Raw genomic sequence first — 18,310 nt, 5'->3', positions numbered from 1 at the left:
CACGAATCATTTATCAGCCCCGCGGCCGCACGCGGGGGCGGGGCCGGGGCGCGGGTGGGGCCGGGATGCAGCCCCGCTCAGTCCGCGCTCCCGCAGCGGGCGCTGGTGAATGAATGATGGGCCAGGGCCTACACCTGGCCCACGGCCACGGGCCAGAGGGGGCTGGGGCTGGGGCTGGGGCTGGGGCTGGGGCTGGGGCTGGGGCTGGGGCTGGGGCTGGGGCTGGGGCTGGGGCTGGGGCTGGGAAGAGGCTCCTTGCCAAGGTGCCAGCACCGCACTCTGCCCACAGCTGAGAAGCAACTGGGCCTGCAAATCTGGGAGATTTTCTTCGGTACCTGCAAATGCCTCTGCCTCCTGAGGGAGAGGTCTCCGTGGTATCTTTGTACCAAGCTTTTAGATGATCAATAAAATTTATTAGGCGATGAAAATGTACTCAGAACGGAGCATGGGAAGCACATGATAGTAATCTAGACACATCACTCTAAGAATCAGATCGCAGTAAAAATCTTACAGAATTTCTAATCAAGAATAGTAAACATTTTGATAAAGCTGGAATTTTATATAATGTTTATAATGGTATATAATTTAATGATTTATGTTAAATGAGATAGCCTACAAATTTGTTTAGCACAGTACCCACCTAGCAGCTCAAATATTAGCTTTTACTTTTGTTATTAGACTGTTATGGACTGAATTGTGCCTCCCTCCCCTCAAATTTATGTGTTGAAATCCTGATCCAATATAACTGGTGTCCTAATAAGAAAGAGAAAGAGAGAGAGAAAGAGAGAGAAAGAGAGAGAGAGAGAGAGAGAGAGAGAGAGAGAGAGAGAAACAGAGAGCGAGAGAGAGACTAGGGATGTGCATACAGAGAGAAAGGGGACACATTAGGACACAGTGAGAAGGTGGCCATCTGTAACTGAGGAGAAGGACCTCAGGAAAAAACAATCCTGCTGATACCTTGATCTTGGACTTCAAGTTTCCAGAACTGTGAGAAAATAAGTTCATGTTGTTCAAGTGACTCCGTCTGTGGGATTTTGCTATTCCCAGCAAACTAACACATAGACTAAGAAAGTGTCTCATATGTGGTGGTGGAATTCTGAAATGGCCCCAAATTCCTGCCCCCTGATGCATATAACACCTGCTCCCCGTTATTCAAACGTTAAGCTACGTGCTGCTGTGAAGACATTTTGCAGAAATTTAGGTCCAAAATTAGTTAACATAAAGAAAGTGAATAGCCCTGGCCAGGAAGCTTAATTGCTATCCCAAGCTTGTGGGTTTGATCCCTGATTAGGGCACATACAAGAATCAACCAATGAATGCATAAATAAATGAAACAACAATCTATGTTATTCTTTCTCTCTCCCTCCCTTTCTCTATCTCTCTCAAATCAATACGTTTTTTAAAAAGATTAAATTAGTTGAATGGTAGTATGTGTAAACTTTTACCAGGCACTTTGCACATATTGTTTTAAATGTCTTTAAAGAGTAATACCAAGACATAGTTGGACCATGTTAATGGTCATAAAGTGTTTACTATAAGAGAGGTCAACTCTTTTTTTTTTTTTTTTTAATAAATTTTTATTGTTCATATTATTACAAGTGTTCCTTTCCCCCCCCTTCCCACCCCACCCTCTGCCCTTTCCCCACTCCCCATTGTCCTCATCCATAGGTGCACAGTTTATGTTCAGTCTCTTCCCACATTCCCCTCTCCCCTTTTCCCCAAGAATCATCAGTTCACTCCCCTTCCATACCTCTGATTCTATTATATTCAACAGTTAATATTGTTCATCAGATTTTTTTTTTAATTTCCTTGGTTTTTAGATTCACTTGTTGATAGTTACGTATTTGTTGTTCATAATTTTTATCTTTATTTACTTTCTCTTCTGAAAGAACCCCCTTCAGCAATTCATATAATTCTGGTTTGGTGGTGATGAACTCCTTTTGCTTTTTTTTATTAGTGAAGCTCTTTATCTGACCTTCGATTCTGAGTGATAGCTTTGCTGGGTAGAGTATTTTTGGCTGTAGGTTCTTGCTATTCATCACCTTGAATATTTCTTGCCATTCCCGTCTGGCCTGCATGGTTTCTGTTGAGAAATCAGCTGACAATCGTATAGGTGCTCCTTTATAGGTAACCACCTGCTTAGCTCTTGCTGCTTTTAATATTCTCTCTTTGTCCTTTGCTCTTGGAATCTTAATTATAATTTGTCTTGGTGTGGTCCTCTTTGGATTCCTCTTATTTGGAGTTCTGTGTGCTTCCTGGACTTGTAAGTCCAATTCTTTCCCCAGGTGGGGGAAGTTTTCTGTCACTATTTCTTTCAGTATGTTTTCGATATCTTGCTCTCTCTCATCTTCTGGGACCCCCATGATTCTGATGTTGGATCGTTTGAAGTTGTCCCAGAGGTTTCTTACATTATCTTCAATTTTCTGGATTCTCTTGCCTTCTAGCTTCTGCAGAGGAGTGTCTTCTGGCTCTTTATGTTCCAAATCTTTGACTTGATTCTTGCGATCTTCTATTCTGTTTTTAGGACTCTGTAGAATATTTTTTATTTCAGACAATGTATTCTTTATTTCTTGTTGATCCCTTAGCATTTCTTGTTGATCCCTTTTCATATCCTCATAGGTCTCATTTATTTTATCGGCCTTTTCTAGGAGTCTCTTGAAAAACCCCATAAATGTGGTTTTGAACTCTATATCCAGTCGCTTTTTGTCCTCCATTTCTTTCGTTTGTGATCTATTTGGTTTAGGCATTTTCGCAGGCAGCTTTTCTGATGGGGCGGAGTTTCAGGGTGGAGCCTACAGCCTTGGCTTCCGTCAGCCCCGCCCTATGCGACTCCTGAGACTCAGGGTCTTTCAGTACTTGTTGCAAGCGCCTCTGAGAGAAAGGTGCCCTCGATTTTCGCCTGCTACCAAACAGTGTAAGCTCTCCCACAATGGGCCCGAAACTGGGGTTCAGTTCAGTTGGAAGTGGAGTTGGAGGTGGCGTTCAGAGCAGTCTGGAGCCTGTCTCCTTCCCGCCAGGGCAGTCCTACGGCACAGCCGGCCGGCCCTTCTCTGCGCGCTGTGTGCGCGCCTCTGGGACCTCCTTATGCCGCTTCCCCGAGTACCGCCTTACAGCCCAGCTCCCTCTGGATGAGCCTGGGTCCCCGGGGTCTGGCCCAGAACGGGGGTTCAGAGCAGTCGGGGGCCCAGCACAGTCGGAGTGTTTATCTCCTTCCCGCTAGGGAACGCCAGCCAGGCACTCGGCCTCCCTCCTCTCCGGCTCCGTCCTCTCCGCGCGCGCCGCGTGTCTCCGTACCTTGGGCTTTTACAGCTCCTCCGCGCTTCCTTCTGGTTTTCTCCTTGCTTCTCGTTGTAGAATTTCCAGTCAGTTGACTTTCCTGTAGTTCTGGGTAATGTCCATTTTATATTTTAGTTGTATTTTATTGAAATTGTTGCGTGCGGCTGCGGCTAGGTGCCTACCCGAGCAGCCCTCTTGGATTCTCCGAGAGGTCAACTCTTTATAGAAAAAAGGTTCTTACTCTTATTTTAAGAGGCCCTGTCTCTCATCAAAAAAAATATTAAACTGAACCCACATCAAATGTAATTTATGTACAATTACTTAAAAGTGGAATTGTTTGTGATTAATTGACATGTCACATTTTGTAGATATTTAATCAAATTTACTAATTTCAGTTTTGGAACGAAAACATTTCTTGGAGCCTGTAGATTTTTCTCAGCTTTCAATTTTGTTGGTCCTTGGAAAGCTCATGGGCCCTGGGCCCTGGGCCTCAGCACCACGTCTGTCCAGGAGATTCTCTGGCAAGAACAACTGAGGTGAGATCAACCAAAGGTCTTCTATGTGTGGATATAAGCATTACCAATGGACACAGACACTGGAGGGGTGAGGGCATGTGCTGGGGGGTGGGAATGGCCGGGGAGGGGTCCGGGTGAGATTATATTGTAATAACTATTTGGGGGGGGGGGCGTGTAACTCGAAATTTCAGGGGGACCACTTTGTAAAGTATATGATTGTCTAACCACTGTTTTATACCTGAAACTAATAAAGAATACTATTGGGAAAAAAAATAAAACCCTAATATGTTTCAAAAATTAAAATAAAAAAAACACTGAGATGGAGCGTCAGTGTTGAAGGAATGTTGGGAAACATTGTTTCACTAGGGGGCGCTCGTTCCTCTCCATAAAGGAAATTATCTTCTGGGCTGGGGAGCAAACTGCTTTTGGAGCGGGCGAACAAAGGGGTCCGGGCACCCTTCAGATGTTAAAATAAAAGGCGGCGATTTCTCTGTGGCTTGTGGCTGGAGATCAGGAGGCGCTTCCAAAAGCAAATAGGATTAGTCACTGAACCAGTCCATGCAAATACATTTGTACATATTTATACAAAGAGATTCAAATGACAGTGGGTAAGCCAGCTGAAAGTGTTTGTAGAGTAATTCACCTTGTAACTCCCTTGATTGGTGTCATATGTGAAGGGCAATTTTGCTGCCTAGGGAAAAGCCGGAAGGCAAGAATTTGCGTAAACGTGATTAGATTTCTTGAGGCCACATTAGGAGAGAACATTTTTTAATCTGGTGGCAATTTTGCTAGACGCAGCCTTCTCTTTCTCTGAGGAGCCACGGACATTCATTGTGATTAATCTCTACACTGAGCTGTCAGTCTCCTGACAGGGATTTCAAACAAAAAGATTATGGAGGGGGGTTTGAGCATGGCCTGAAGGTCTTGTCTAGATCAAAATGTGATGAATTCTTGTCCTTTCAGTAATCATTTGAAATAAAAAGATCTCATAGTAACTCATTCGTCCCCTTTCAGGGACCGTGGAGCATACACGTCAGCATCTGAGAAGGAGCCTGTGGAATGGCTTAATCGGGAAGGCACAGGAGCACTGTCAAAAATAACCTCCTTAGTCACCGGGGCCATGGCTCTCCAGCCGCAGGCCTTTGAAAAGCTTGAATGGCAGTGGCACCACAGCGCCTCCGCAATAATGCCACTGACCTTCTCAGGTGGCACTGTACACTGGATATAAAGAAGACTTACTGTATTTTAATTTTCCTTGGGGCATGGCTCAACTTAACGGAAAATTAAAGACAAGAATGAAAACCCTCAAGTTCCTTTTTTCTCTTTTTGACTTAATCCCTGTTATTTTCTTCCCAGGTGGACATCAGAGAGTTTCAACACAAAAGGATACGTTATTTTGAAAAGCCATATTATCAATAGGAGGTATTATTGATGAGCACAGTTTGGGCATCTGCTCCATGGAAACAGAACCGAACCCGTCAGCACTGATTCTGGGCAGGAGAGAGCGGCTCTGCCGTTTCCCAAACTGAACACCTCCAGGGAGGCCTGATCCCGGATGAGGGCTCCCTGCTCCCTGCCCCCTGCCCCCTGCCACACTCAGCAGGTGAGGTTTTACAGTATTTGTTTGGGGAAGCACATGTAAGGACTTCAGCTTCCATCTTCCCACTGCACTGCACTTCCTGCGCACCTCACTACGAAGTGAATCTCCTACGTGTCTGCGCGTGCATGCTGTGAAATCAGAGTCAGGCCGGAATGACTCTCCAACACCATCTTTCCTCCCCAAGTGTTAACATTTAAAAGTGGAATTCTGATAGACATTCTGCGGGAACTTGAAACACATTTACATTTATTATGCAAAATCAAGTGTAACTTCCATGAGTTCAGCTGTGTACCCATATGCGAAGGGTCTGTCTCAATGTTCCCAGCCTGGGAGATGTCAGAAGAAGACTATGAATTTCGTTCACTACCTCAGTATCCAGGGGACCTCCTTTTCACAGTTGTGGGGAGAGAGCTGCCTTTCCCACTATGTGGATGCAGGTAGGAGGCGGTGGAGTACAGTGGTTGGGAGAGGGAACATGAGAGTTAGACCTCAGTTGGAATACTTGCTTAAATGCACACAAGGACTGTGCTGTTAGGCAAGTGATTTCATATCTGTAAGCCTTCACTTTCTCCCCGGTGACACGGAGCTATCATAGGTCTGCCCTGGAGCTGTGGTAGGGTCACATGAGATAACAGTAGAGCGCTTAGTCCAGTGCCCGGCACACAACAAGCGCCCAGTCAGTGGTGGTGGGAGTGCTATCAGCCACCAGGTGGGAATGACGACCAGCCCTCATTTCTAATAGTGAAAACCCTTTAGAACATTTCAGAGTATCCTTCAACAAAACACAGAACCATTGGCCAAGAGTCTTGGCCCTTCACAAGGCAACTTTGCCAAATAGCCCCGGGGTTGTGTGGAGCAGAGCGGCAGTAACACTGCAGGCCGCCACACCTCCGAGAGGCCTGGAGGGAGCTGCCCTGGAGAGGAGGCCCAGGTGAGTCGGCACACCTACCCAGTTCTGGAGACCAGGCTCCCTAGGGCCACTGAGTCACTCTTCCCTTGAACCAGGAGTCAGCCTCCTCCCCTCCCCTGTTCTCCTTTCTACTTCTTAGTCAAGCCGGTGCTCAGAGGAACCACGGGAATAACAGGACATAATTGCCATGATGACAAATCCACAAACGAGGTTCTTTATAAAAATGAATTCTCCTTTAGATACGCTGTACTTGCTCAGAAGGGCCCCTGGCGTGGCACACCTCCAAGTTATGCTTCTTGTAAGCCAAAGGGAGTTACCGCTGGCAGAAATATCCGAGGAGTGACTAAGAAGAGACTCGGCACTGGAGGGGAAGGCCCGGGCACTTCACTGCTGATGGAGAGTTGGCTAGAGGGCTCCCTCTCCTCATGACATTTCCCACCATTTCTCTGTGCGCACTGTTTTATTTCAAGATGACATGCACGTCATTCCCCCCCTCCCATGGCCACTCATCCATGACTTGTGCAAGACACTCCTTAGATTCCTCAGAGGTTCAGGCCTGTCTCTAAGGGACTTACGATATAGTAGGTAAGAAGATTACACAACAGGTTCAGGCCTGAATGAGGGCAAGGGCAGCTGGGATGAAGAGAAGGGACAGAGGGACAGTTATCTGTTAGGAATCTGAGAAGTGGCAAGCCATAGATTCTCAATCTGACTTGCTAAATCGCTTGATTCACATTTGACCTGCTATCGTTTATGTGTCTTGTCTTCGGGGCTGCATACAGCCCGTACTTTGGTTGAGCTACCGTAAGTCTTCTGGCTGACCATCAGGTTGGATTGTTAACTTGCCTGGGCTTCCTGGCAGCCAGGCTGTGTTCTACAAGGACTTTCCTTTACTCATCTTTAGGAGCGCTGTTTTTGTCTTCTCTGCTCCCATTTCTCCTGCCTGAGCTAAGCCTTTGGAGGCTGTTTCAGTCCCTCCCCCCCCCCCCCCCACCTTCTTGGCTCCTGTCCTGCCTGCTCTGGGAGCAGGGGGCAGGGTTTCAGGGCTGCTGGACTGGCCTCACTCCAGCATCCTGTTACAGATCCTATCTTGTCATTCGATGCTCAAGTGTGATGGAGGGGCAGCATTGATGAAGCCGTGACATCTGGAACAGACGCAAGCCTTAGAGCCATGTCAGATGTGGCACATTACCAATGCCCCGGAGACCCTTAATGTGGCCTGAGGCTTCAAGTCTCATTAGCATCACGATCCTCTGGTTGGTTTCTCAGAAGTCACACCAACTCTCTGGATCTGGCTTTACAGCCCAAGACCAATGGGAGGCAAGAGGAGGAACCAGTGTTCACCCAGGGCTTAGACGATGCCAGTTATCCTGCGAGGTGTTTGCCTATGTCCTCTCATTTCATCTCCATGTCAGAACGGTGAGGCAGGTGCTGCTCCCCTCAGTTTACAGATGAGGAAATTGAATCTCAAAACTATGAGGTCATACGGTGAGGAGTGCTTCCAGGATTCAACCTTGGGATTTTCCCAGATTCCACACCACCTCCTACACAGGAGGTTTTGAAAATTGTTATTGATTTCAGAGAGAGGAAGGGAGAGGGATAGATAGAAACATCAATGATGAGAGTCATTGATCAGCTGCCTACGGCACCCCCATTACTGAGGATCGAGCCCACAATCCCGGCATGTGCCTTGACTAGGAATCAAACCGGTGACCTCCTGGTTTGAAGGTTGATGCTCAGCCATGGAACTATACTGACTGGGCATCAGAGATTTCTCCCCCTCCCCGCCCCCCAGTACTACTACCAAGATGGAAGAATTCCATTTTTGGCATATATGCAGGATCTGCCTAGTGTGTGCTGGCTTTTTACTTGGTGTCTTGATTTTGTATGAACATTTCTTCTCTGGTCTCTGCTAGAGCCCAGGCACTGACCTAGAACTTCCTGGGCATCAGGACTTTTCAGATGGATGACCTCGTGCTGTTTCCCAAAAGAAAAAAGTGTGTTTTAGCGTCAGGTTGCAATTTGCAGTTTCTGGTCGCATCTCTAGGTTTGGTTGCACTGAAAGAGTGACTGCAATGGGTCCTCTAATGTGGCCTTGATCACTACATTGGTTTGGGGAAAGGCAATGGCTTTGATACAGAATCCTGGGTGACACTGTCTGCAAAACTTAAGAGGTTAGGGCTTCATTCACATTCTCTAGTTTCCTCCAGGCCAACATCCCCAGGACCCCGTGCCCACTGCCCTACCAGCCTTTGTTCATGCTGCTTTTGTCCCACCTTCCTCCTGCTCAACCCCTGAATGCACAGCTCCCCTCTCTCTGCAGTTCCAATCCTAAACTTTGTTCATGGCTCAGTCCCTGCTCACTCCCCTCATTAAGCTTCTCCAGACTGGCTTTCCTTTTCTGAGTTCCTGCAGCCCATTGGTTTACCGAAGCTCTTCACCAGCACACTCTCTCTTTCTCCCCCCCGCTTCGCCCCCCCCACTCTGGGTCTGTGCATTCTCTCTTTGTCTACATCCTCTAGAGTCTAGAGTAAAGACTGTGGCCTTCCTTTTGGCCCTGTGGTGCCTGGCAGAGTGCTGGGCCTACAAGAAGGGCATTTCTTTTTTTTTTTTTTTTAATTGAATCTGCAAATTGCAGATACACATCTGGAACACAGATCACCTTGCAAAATCTGCATTCCCCACTGTGTTTAGAATAAAGTACAAATTCCTGAGCATGGAATTTCAAAAAAAAAGAAGAAGAAAAGAAAAGTTAACACAACAACAAATAATAAAACCTCTCTGTCCACAGTTTCCAAACTACACTTCCAGGCTCTGAAAAAGCGCTAAGTTATCGGAACTCTTACATCCCATCGGTTGGAATATCTCTTCCAGCTTCTCTGCCCCTGGAAGGCCTTTAGATGCAGCCTTCTGCGTGCAGCCCTCCCTGATCTCACAAGAAACAACTAAGTCAGTGTTTCTTCTGCGTACCCATACCATGTCATTTTTGCCCAGTTTGGCCAACATTTCATTGAAACTTGTCCTGTATTTCATTGTTGACACTCCCTTCCGATTACCGACTCCTGTTGAGTCACCTTTGTGTCCAGCTAGTGCCTAACGTGGGATAGGCCGCCTTTCACAAACACCGGCTCTGCTCAGTCATTCCCATCTGATAGGATTTCAGCAGCAGCTCTAATGCTTTTTGGCAACAGCTTGCTTGCAGAGGAGCTAAAAGGGGAAGGGCTAAGAGGCAGTGTGCCTGCTCCTTCCTTAGCCCCACCCCCTGGCCAGGGTAGAGTTCTCTGGTCTCTGTCTCTGGATGCTTAGCTGGCCTTCTTTAGCAACCCAACCTCATTTCGCTGGAGAGTATGAAATAGAAATTGTTCCCAACTCAAATGCACACATCACATCACAGGCAGGCCAGGGCCCCTGTGTCTTATAAATCAGCAGGCATTAAACCAAGCTCATCTCTAAAGCCCACAAAGCAGCAAACTCATTATCGCAGTGCAGGGGATAATGAGTATTAGGCCAAGGACAGAGCAGCCTGGGCTGTGGCGGGGACTGCTCTTTTCAGGGATGGTGCAGTGAGCCATTCCCCTTTAATTGCTCATAACTTACATACTGCTCATTGACAGTGTGAACCAGAGACACCCACTTGAAAACACTAGTCGTGTGGGCCAGATGTCAGCCACTAGGTGTTTCTAACTTGCGAAGCTTGCTGAGCTCATCTGGCCCTTTGTGGTTTTGTAAAAAGTGCCTCAAATCTCTGTCCCTCATAAGTAGGCCAGTTACTTTCCCAATAGCTCTGAGAATTCCTGCCGGCATGAACGGAAGGAGCCTGTATTCCCTCTGCCACAGTTTCTGCTTCCACTGCTTTCTTGGTCTCCACTTGGTGTTCCGCTTCCTGCATGCCCTGTGCCACCACTCACCCATTCACAGCTGTGTGCATTGATGAATGCACTTTCCTAAACACTGGGGCAGCACAGAGTGGCTTGAAGAACAGAAGGTTATTTTCCCACAGTTCTAGAAGCTAGAAGTCTGAGATCAAGGTGTTGGTGGGGCTGTGGTTCCTTGGAAGGCACCAAGACAGGACCAGTTCCAGGCCTTTCTCCTGGCTTCTGCTAGTTCCTTGGCTTGTGGCAGCAGAGCTTCATTCTTTTTACACAGTGTTCTCTTTCCCTGTCTCTCTCTGTCTCTCTGTCTCTGTCTCTGTCTCTCTCCCTCTCTCTCTCCCCCTCTCTCCCTCTGCACGTGTGTGTGTGTGTGTATGTGTGTGTGTGTGTATGTGTGTGTGTCCAAATTTCCTCTTTTTATAAGGACACTGTTTCATATCTCTGGGTCCATCCTTCTCCAGTATGACCTTGTCTTAATTACAACTGCAACAGCCCTTTTTTCCAAATAAGGCCACATTCTGAAGTGTGGGGGGAGAGGGTATTGGGACATCAACATATGTATTTGGGGAGAGGGTTGCCCATAACAAGTGGATATGTGCGTTAGTGTTAGGGAGGTCAAAACACTTGCAACGGGCCGAAATCAGTTTGGCTCAGTGTACAGAGCGTCAGCCTGCAGACTGTAGGGTCCCAGGTTCGATTCCGGTCAAGGGCATGTACTTTGGTTGCGGGCACATCCCCGATAGGGGGTATGCAGGAGGCGGCTGATGGATGACTCTCTTCGATGTTTCTGACTCTTTCTTTCCCTTCCTCTCTGTAAAAAAATCAATAAAATATATTTTAATAAAAAAAACAAAGCACTTGCAATGGAATATTTAAGCATCTCATTTCAAAGTCCCTCAGCCATTCCATCCCCAGAGAACTTCCTGGGGCTGTCTTCTCCCCAGCCTCCAGCCATGCTTTGAGCCTCCTGCAACTCTTCCTTACCTCTCCCTAACTCCTCCCGGTTCCTTCAGTGACAACTCCAACAATTACTGCACATTTCCCAAGCAAAAACAGTTTAGCTATTTCCCTTTCTTCACAAACCATCCAGTCTTGGCCAAGAGAGCCATTCTAATAACTAAAACATCCTTTTAAGATATTCCTAACAAAGGCAGTCTCTGCCTGAGGAAGAATTCTGTGATTGCTGAGAGGAACAATTTGTTTTCTCCCTTTATCGGCAAATAAAATGAAATTATTGCCTTTCCAGTTTGGCTCAGTGGATAGAGTGTTGGCCTTCGGACTGAAGGGTCATGGGTTTGATTCCGGTCAAGGGCACATGCCGGGATTGTGGGTCTTGATCCCCAATATGGGGTTTGCAGAAGGCAGCTGATCAATAATTCTCTCTCATCATTGATGTTAATATTTCTCTCTCCTACTCCTTTCCTCTCTGAGATCAATAAAATATTGGGTCGGCAAGTAAGTAATTGCGGATTTTTTAAAGAAAAAGACAATTTTTTCATGGAACTAAATAACTTTATTCTGTAATGTATTGCCCATTTTGATCAATGACCTTTTGCCATCTTTCAGGCAGCATCATAATCCCATGTTCAAAAAACTTCTGGTTTTTATTAGCAAAAAACTGAATCAGGTACGATTTGACATCATCATCATTATTGAAATTTTTACCATTCAAGGAGTTTTGTAAAGATCGAAACAAAAAGTAATCAGATGGTGCAAGGTCAGGACTATATGGTGGATGTGGCAAAACATCCCAACCAAGCTCCATTAATTTTTGCCGAGTGACCAAAGATGTGTGTGGCCTTGCATTGTCATGATGGAATACAACACCTTTTCGATTTGTCAATTCGGGCTGCTTTTCTTCAACTGCATTGTTTAATTTCGTTAGTTGTTCAATGTAGACATCAGAATTGATCGTTCGGTTGGGTGGTAAGAGTTCAAAGTAGACAATTCCTTTGTAATCCCACCAAACTGATAACAAAATCTTCTTTTGATGAATATCAGCTTTTGATGTTGTTTGAGTTGGTTCACCTGGCCTGCTCCACGATCTTTTCCGCTTGATATTGTTGTAAACAACCCATTTTTCATCGCCAGTTATCAGTCGTTTTAAAAATGGATCATTTTCATTACGTTTCTTTAGCAAATCGCAGCTGCTAATGCGTTGCGTTAACTGTGATTCTTTCAGTTCATGAGGAACCCATGTATCGAGTTTTTGAACATAGCCAAGTTGTTTTAAGTGATTTTCAATGCATGTATGTGATACATGAAGCTTCTCTGCAATCTCACGTGTTGTACTGTGACAGTCCGAATTGATTATTGCTTTGATTAGGGCGTCATCAACTTCAACTGGACAACCAGAGCGTTTTTCATCTTTGAGTGAAAAATCACCAGAACGAAATTTGGCAAACCAATTTTGACACTGCCGTTCTTTTAAGGCTTCGTCACCATAAACAGCACATAACTTTTTATGAGCTTGCGATGCGTTTTCCCTTTGCGGAAATAAAAAAGCAAAATATGATGAAAATGTTCCTTTTGATTTTCCATTTTTCAACGAACGCCAAACGAAAACTACAAAACAGATCAAAAAACTTTTTTTACTGATTAACAGCTGAATAGCCAACTATCAAATAACAAAATGTGTTTTACATTTTACTACGTCTGCAAACCTAAAAATTCAACTGAAGCCATATATGTGTGAAACCCGCAATTACTTAGCTGCCGACCCAATATATTTTAGAAAATAAATGAAATAAAATGAAATTATTTATTGGTCTATCGGGTCTAGTAATAATTAATGTCGTTTTTAAACATTCGTTTAAAATCTTGCTTGGCGTTGACTTGTATAGACATAACCTTCAAACACGTGGTATCTACAGAACGTGTGAAGTGCAATTAACAAGTTTTGCTTGAAAAAGTTTGTGTTTGGTTTGGTTTTTGTTGCAGAACTAGGGCTAAGAAGATGGCAGATGAAGAGCATATTCGGCACTGCATGCTTTACGAGTTCCAATTAGGAAGAAAAGCAAGTGAGGCTGCAAAAAACATCTGTAGTGCTCTTGGTCAAGATGCAGTTAGCGCCAGAAAATGCCAGCGTTGGTTTGAGAAATTTCGCGAGGGAAATTTTTCGTTAGATGACAAGAGTGGTCGAGGCCGTGTGTCCAATTTTGATCAAGAAGCTCTTCAAGCTCTTTTGGTGCAAAATCCTCAAATTACCCAACAAGAGCTTGCGACAACTTTAAATTGTTCACAAAAAACAATTTCCAATCAATTGCGTGCACTTGGCAAAGTCCAAAAGTTTGGAAAATGGGTTCCTCATGAGTTGACCGACAACAACCATAATCAAAGAGTCACAATTTGCAGTTCGCTCCTCTCTCGTCAAAACCGTTTGCCGTTTTTAGAGCAAATTGTTACCGGAGATGAAGAATGGGTGCTGTATGTTAATTTGAAAAGGCGGCCTCAATGGTTGGACAAAAATGAGGCTCCGCAGCCCACGCCAAAACCTGACTTGCATGCGAAAAAAGTGATGTTGTGTGTTTGGTGGAATTTTAAAGGAATTCTTCATTATGAACTTTTACCATCTAACCAAACCATTACAAGTGCAGTGTATAGTGCCCAATTGGAAAGGTTAGCCCAAGCTTTAAGAGAAAAAGAACCCGCACTGATTAATCGGAAGGGCGTAATTTTTTTTTTTTTAAATATATTTTATTGATTTTGTACAGAGAGAAAGGGAGAGAGACAGAGAGTTAGAAACATCAATGAGAGAGAGTCATCAATCAGCTGCCTCTTGCACACCCCCTACTGGGGATATGCCCACAACCAAGGTACATGCCCTTGACCGGAATCGAACCTGGGACCCTTCAGTCCCCAAGCCGACGCTCTATCCATTGAGCCAAACCGGTCTCGGCGGAAGGGCGTAATTCTTCACCACGATAACGCACGACCGCATACTGCAAGAATCACTGCTGAAAAACTGCGCCAGTTGGAATGGGAAGTTCTCCCTCAACCTGCATATTCTCCTAATATTGCCCCTTCCGATTACCATTTGTTTTGTTCTTTGCAAAACTTTCTTCTTGGAAAAAAATTTAATAATGAAGAATGCCTCAAAAATGCATTGACCGAATTTTTTGCATCAAAATCACAAGAATTTTACAACAGAGGGATTAAAATGCTTCCTGAGCGTTGGGCACAAGTAGTAGAAAACAACGGCAACTATATTGTTGATTAAATTTTGTTGTATTGTTTAAATAAATTCGATTTAAAAAAGTATTAGAAAACGACATTAATTATTACTAGACCTAATAAATATTTTAGGGAACTAGCTTCTGTTTATTTCTAGGGGGATTAAAAAAAAAATGCCTCCTGCACCAATGAGAAAAATAACAGAAATGATAGTGAGCCTAGGTTGTGCCTTATAGACCAGGGATGGACAACCTATGACATCACCTTTCCGGAAGACATGCACATAAATTTACTACTCTTTCCTTCTGGGCAAGGGCATGGCTTCAGAACCCTTCTCTACAGAGTTGATTCAAGTTGTTGCTGAATCTGATAGATTTGACATGATAGATTAAGCTAATTGGCCACCACTGATCTAGACATTCTCTGGAGGGAGTATTATGCCTCTGGTGCTTCTATTTCTGTTCGTTAACAGTTGCCAGTTTGGGAGACTTGAAGAGAGGGCACAGGATATAATTTCTGCATTAGTCAGCACAAACTGGGTTAAGCTGTGGTAACAAATGACCCCCTCCTGTTGGCATTTCTTGCTCATTCTATGCGTCCTTTAAGGATCAGCTGAAGCTCTGCTCTGTGTCCCCTTTACCCAGGGAGTCAGGCTGATGGAGCAGCCTGTAGAACAAGGAGACAGGTCATGGTGAACCATGCAGTGTCTCTTAGAGCTTCTGCTTGTAACTCATGTCTCTTCCACTCACATTTCATTGGCCAAGACCTGAGGTCAGCAAACTGTGACTTGCAAGCCACATGCGGCTCTTTGGCCCCTTGATTGTGGCTCTTCCACAAAATACCACAGCCTGGGCGAGTCTGTTTTGAAGAAGTGGTGTTAAAGAAGTTTAAGTTTAAAAAATTTGGCTCTCAAAGAAATTTCAATCATACTGTTGATATTTGGCTCTGTTGACTAATGACTGCTGGCCACTGGCCCAAGACTAATGTCAAGGAGGTGGACAAGTATAATCCTCCTTTAGAGATTGGCAGCAAAAACATTAATTCAGTTTACATCAGAAACCTACTTTTTTATTGTTTTTAAATGTCTTAGAAATGGAGTGAAAGAAAATGGAGACCTTTTCTACTTATATGTTGTAATGGCTATTTTTTTTATCCTTTTTACTATATATAGTAGAAATCCTGTTATAGAGTTTAGAGAATAGAAATACATATTTGATGTGATTAACATAGGACCTTTATTATATTCAAAGTCTTTCTGCAGCTGAGATGTAATTGATTTTAAGAGAGGCTTCTTACTGTTCAAATGAGGTTTATTAATGCAGATGAAGATAATAATCTTAGTGGTAAATCTGGACTCTATCCAACACAATAGTGTTGTCTTTTATTCACCTTTACAGCAGAATGAGGTAAGCCTAACAGTATTAACTTCATGAGCCATGCCCCCTAATTTAACCTTTAAACATATGTTCTACTCTTATATATGCTTTTAATAGAAAAATAACCTTTTCATATTGAAATACATTAAAGCAGATATAAAAATAATGATCACATGCTGTGATAATTGTTCGCTTCATTCTGTTAATGTAAGAGTTTCAGCATGTGACAAAGCAGAGTTGCTAAAAGATTTTGGAAGAACGCTAGTTTAGAAGAATGTTAATAGATGTTCCACTGAAAAGGCTTAGTAATTCCAGGATTCAGAGAGTGCTCTGTTAAACACAGCACAGGCCTCTGTGGCACAAGATATCTCAGAATCTTAATGATGCATTATTAGCACACGAGCCATTTATCTGGTAATATTCTTCAGAACACACTTTGGGAAATGCTGACTCTCTCTCTTTTTGCTCAATCCCGCCCCCCCCCCCCCCCCCCCCCAGCTCTCACAATCACTTTCCAACCTCACCTGGACTCCCATCCTCTCAGCCTTCTGTTTACTTCTCATCAATCAGCCCTCTGCTTTTTTTTTTCCTTCCTCATTTATCCACCTCAGACTGAATGATTTGTCATTTTAATAACATGCTTGGCCAATTATACAAACCCCCTTATGTCTTAGTTGTACCTAGCTGGCAAAATCCAACTCTGGATGGATCCAACCTTCTGCTTCCTCAGAGCCCTTCTGGAGAAAGGCATGTGCTCATGAACTTCAAATAGACCCTTCATACCTGACACTCCTTCATACCTGTCATTTCCTGTCCAGCTCATTTCTGACGCTCCCACTCCCGGCGATACTATTTCAAACCCTTTCTTTTTCTTGGATTCTACAACCAGCTCTCTGCACTCCCACTGCAAGCCCTACTCAGTCCGCTCCCTTACAGAGCATCCATGTGCCCAGGTCTCCCATTCCTACAACTCTCCTGTAGCTGCTCCCATGCTAGCCTCTTTTCCTTCCGTTGTATGGTGTCTCTCTGCTAAGGGCAATCTCAACTTTCTAAGGACCTTGCACTATAGACTGTTCTTTGTTTTTCTTATATGGAGTCAACCTTACTTTTCAACTGGTCTTTCTCATCAACCATCAGCTTTTACATATGCTTAAATCTTTCCCATTATAACAAGGAAGGAACAAAGGCAGGCAGAAAGGAGGGAGAGAAGAACTCTCCCGTGGCATTACAGTCTGTTCTAACCAGTGCTGCCTGTTCATGGCCAAGTCCCACTCTTTCCATTTCCTCTTCTCCCACTCTTTATTTAATCTGCTCCCATTTATGTTATTTTTTTTTCTAATTTAAATTGAGATTTAACATACATATGGTAATGTGTAACTCAATGAAGTTTTACATATTTATACACCCCATGTGGATACCATTCAGATCAAGATATAGAGCATTCTCAGGAACAAAAAGTTCAAGTTATGATGATATCATAACTTGATATCATCATGTAACAATACATCCCGAAGATCACTCCATAGCAGTATATTGGGACCATCCTTATTTCCTCTCAACTGAGTAGTGCTTCACTTTGTGGCTGTACCTTCATTTATCAGTGTTCTGCTGATGGATACTTAGATCGATTCCAATCTTTTGTTATTACAAATAGTGCTTCAACAAAGTATATAGTACGGAATCATTTTGTATTTCTGCCAAGGTATGTTTGGTACAGATTCTTAAATGTGGGATTGATTGCTGGGCCAAAGGTTAAGCGCATTTGTTGTTTGGCTAGATATTGTCAAATTCCTTTCTATACAGGCTGTACAATTTGTATTCCCACCAGTATTGTAGATAAGTACCTGCTTACCCACAGATTTGCTAATATAAGTTAATAAACTTTTGAGTTTTATATGCATATCTTTGTTCCTCTTTTTATTTTCTTGCAACTTAATTGCACACAATTTGATGAGTTTTGCCATATGTATACAAATATGAAACCATCTCTACAATCAAGATAATGAATACATCCCTCCAACCACAGAGTGTCCTCGGGCTTCCTAACTAACCTAACTTTCCCTCTCGAATCCCATCTCCAAACATGAGAGGTTTCAACAATTGTACTTTCTAGGGGCATCAGGAGATACCTAGCATGAGGGAATAAATTAAGAGGAAAGACTTGGCCAGTGTCGCTCAGTGGTTGAGCATTGACCCATGAACCAGACAGTTTACAGTTCCATTCCAATCAGGGCACATGGCTGGGTTGCAAGCTCAATCCCCAGGAGGTGCGTACAAGAGGCAGCTGATCCATAATTCTTTGTCATCATTGATGTTTCTATCTCTCTCTCTTTCTCTCCCTTCCTCTTTCTGAAATCAATGAAACATTTTTTTTTTTAAATTAAGAGATAAGAAAACAGGATAGTGAATCCATGGGAGAGAAAGAGCCATTCTTGGCAGGAGAGTGAAGAGAAACCTGCTGCAATCCAGGCTGATGGCACCAGCATGAAGGGCCATCAGTTTGAACTTGGCACTGGCCATAAGGCTCTAGGACAGATGAAGAAGATAAATCAATACAAAAGTTGATATATCAAAAATTTGGAGTGGAT

Source organism: Pipistrellus hanaki, assembly GCF_964339955.1.
Source record: "Pipistrellus hanaki genome assembly, chromosome: 1".
In the NCBI taxonomy this organism is placed as follows: domain Eukaryota; kingdom Metazoa; phylum Chordata; class Mammalia; order Chiroptera; family Vespertilionidae; genus Pipistrellus; species Pipistrellus hanaki.
This window is presented reverse-complemented; position numbering follows the sequence as displayed.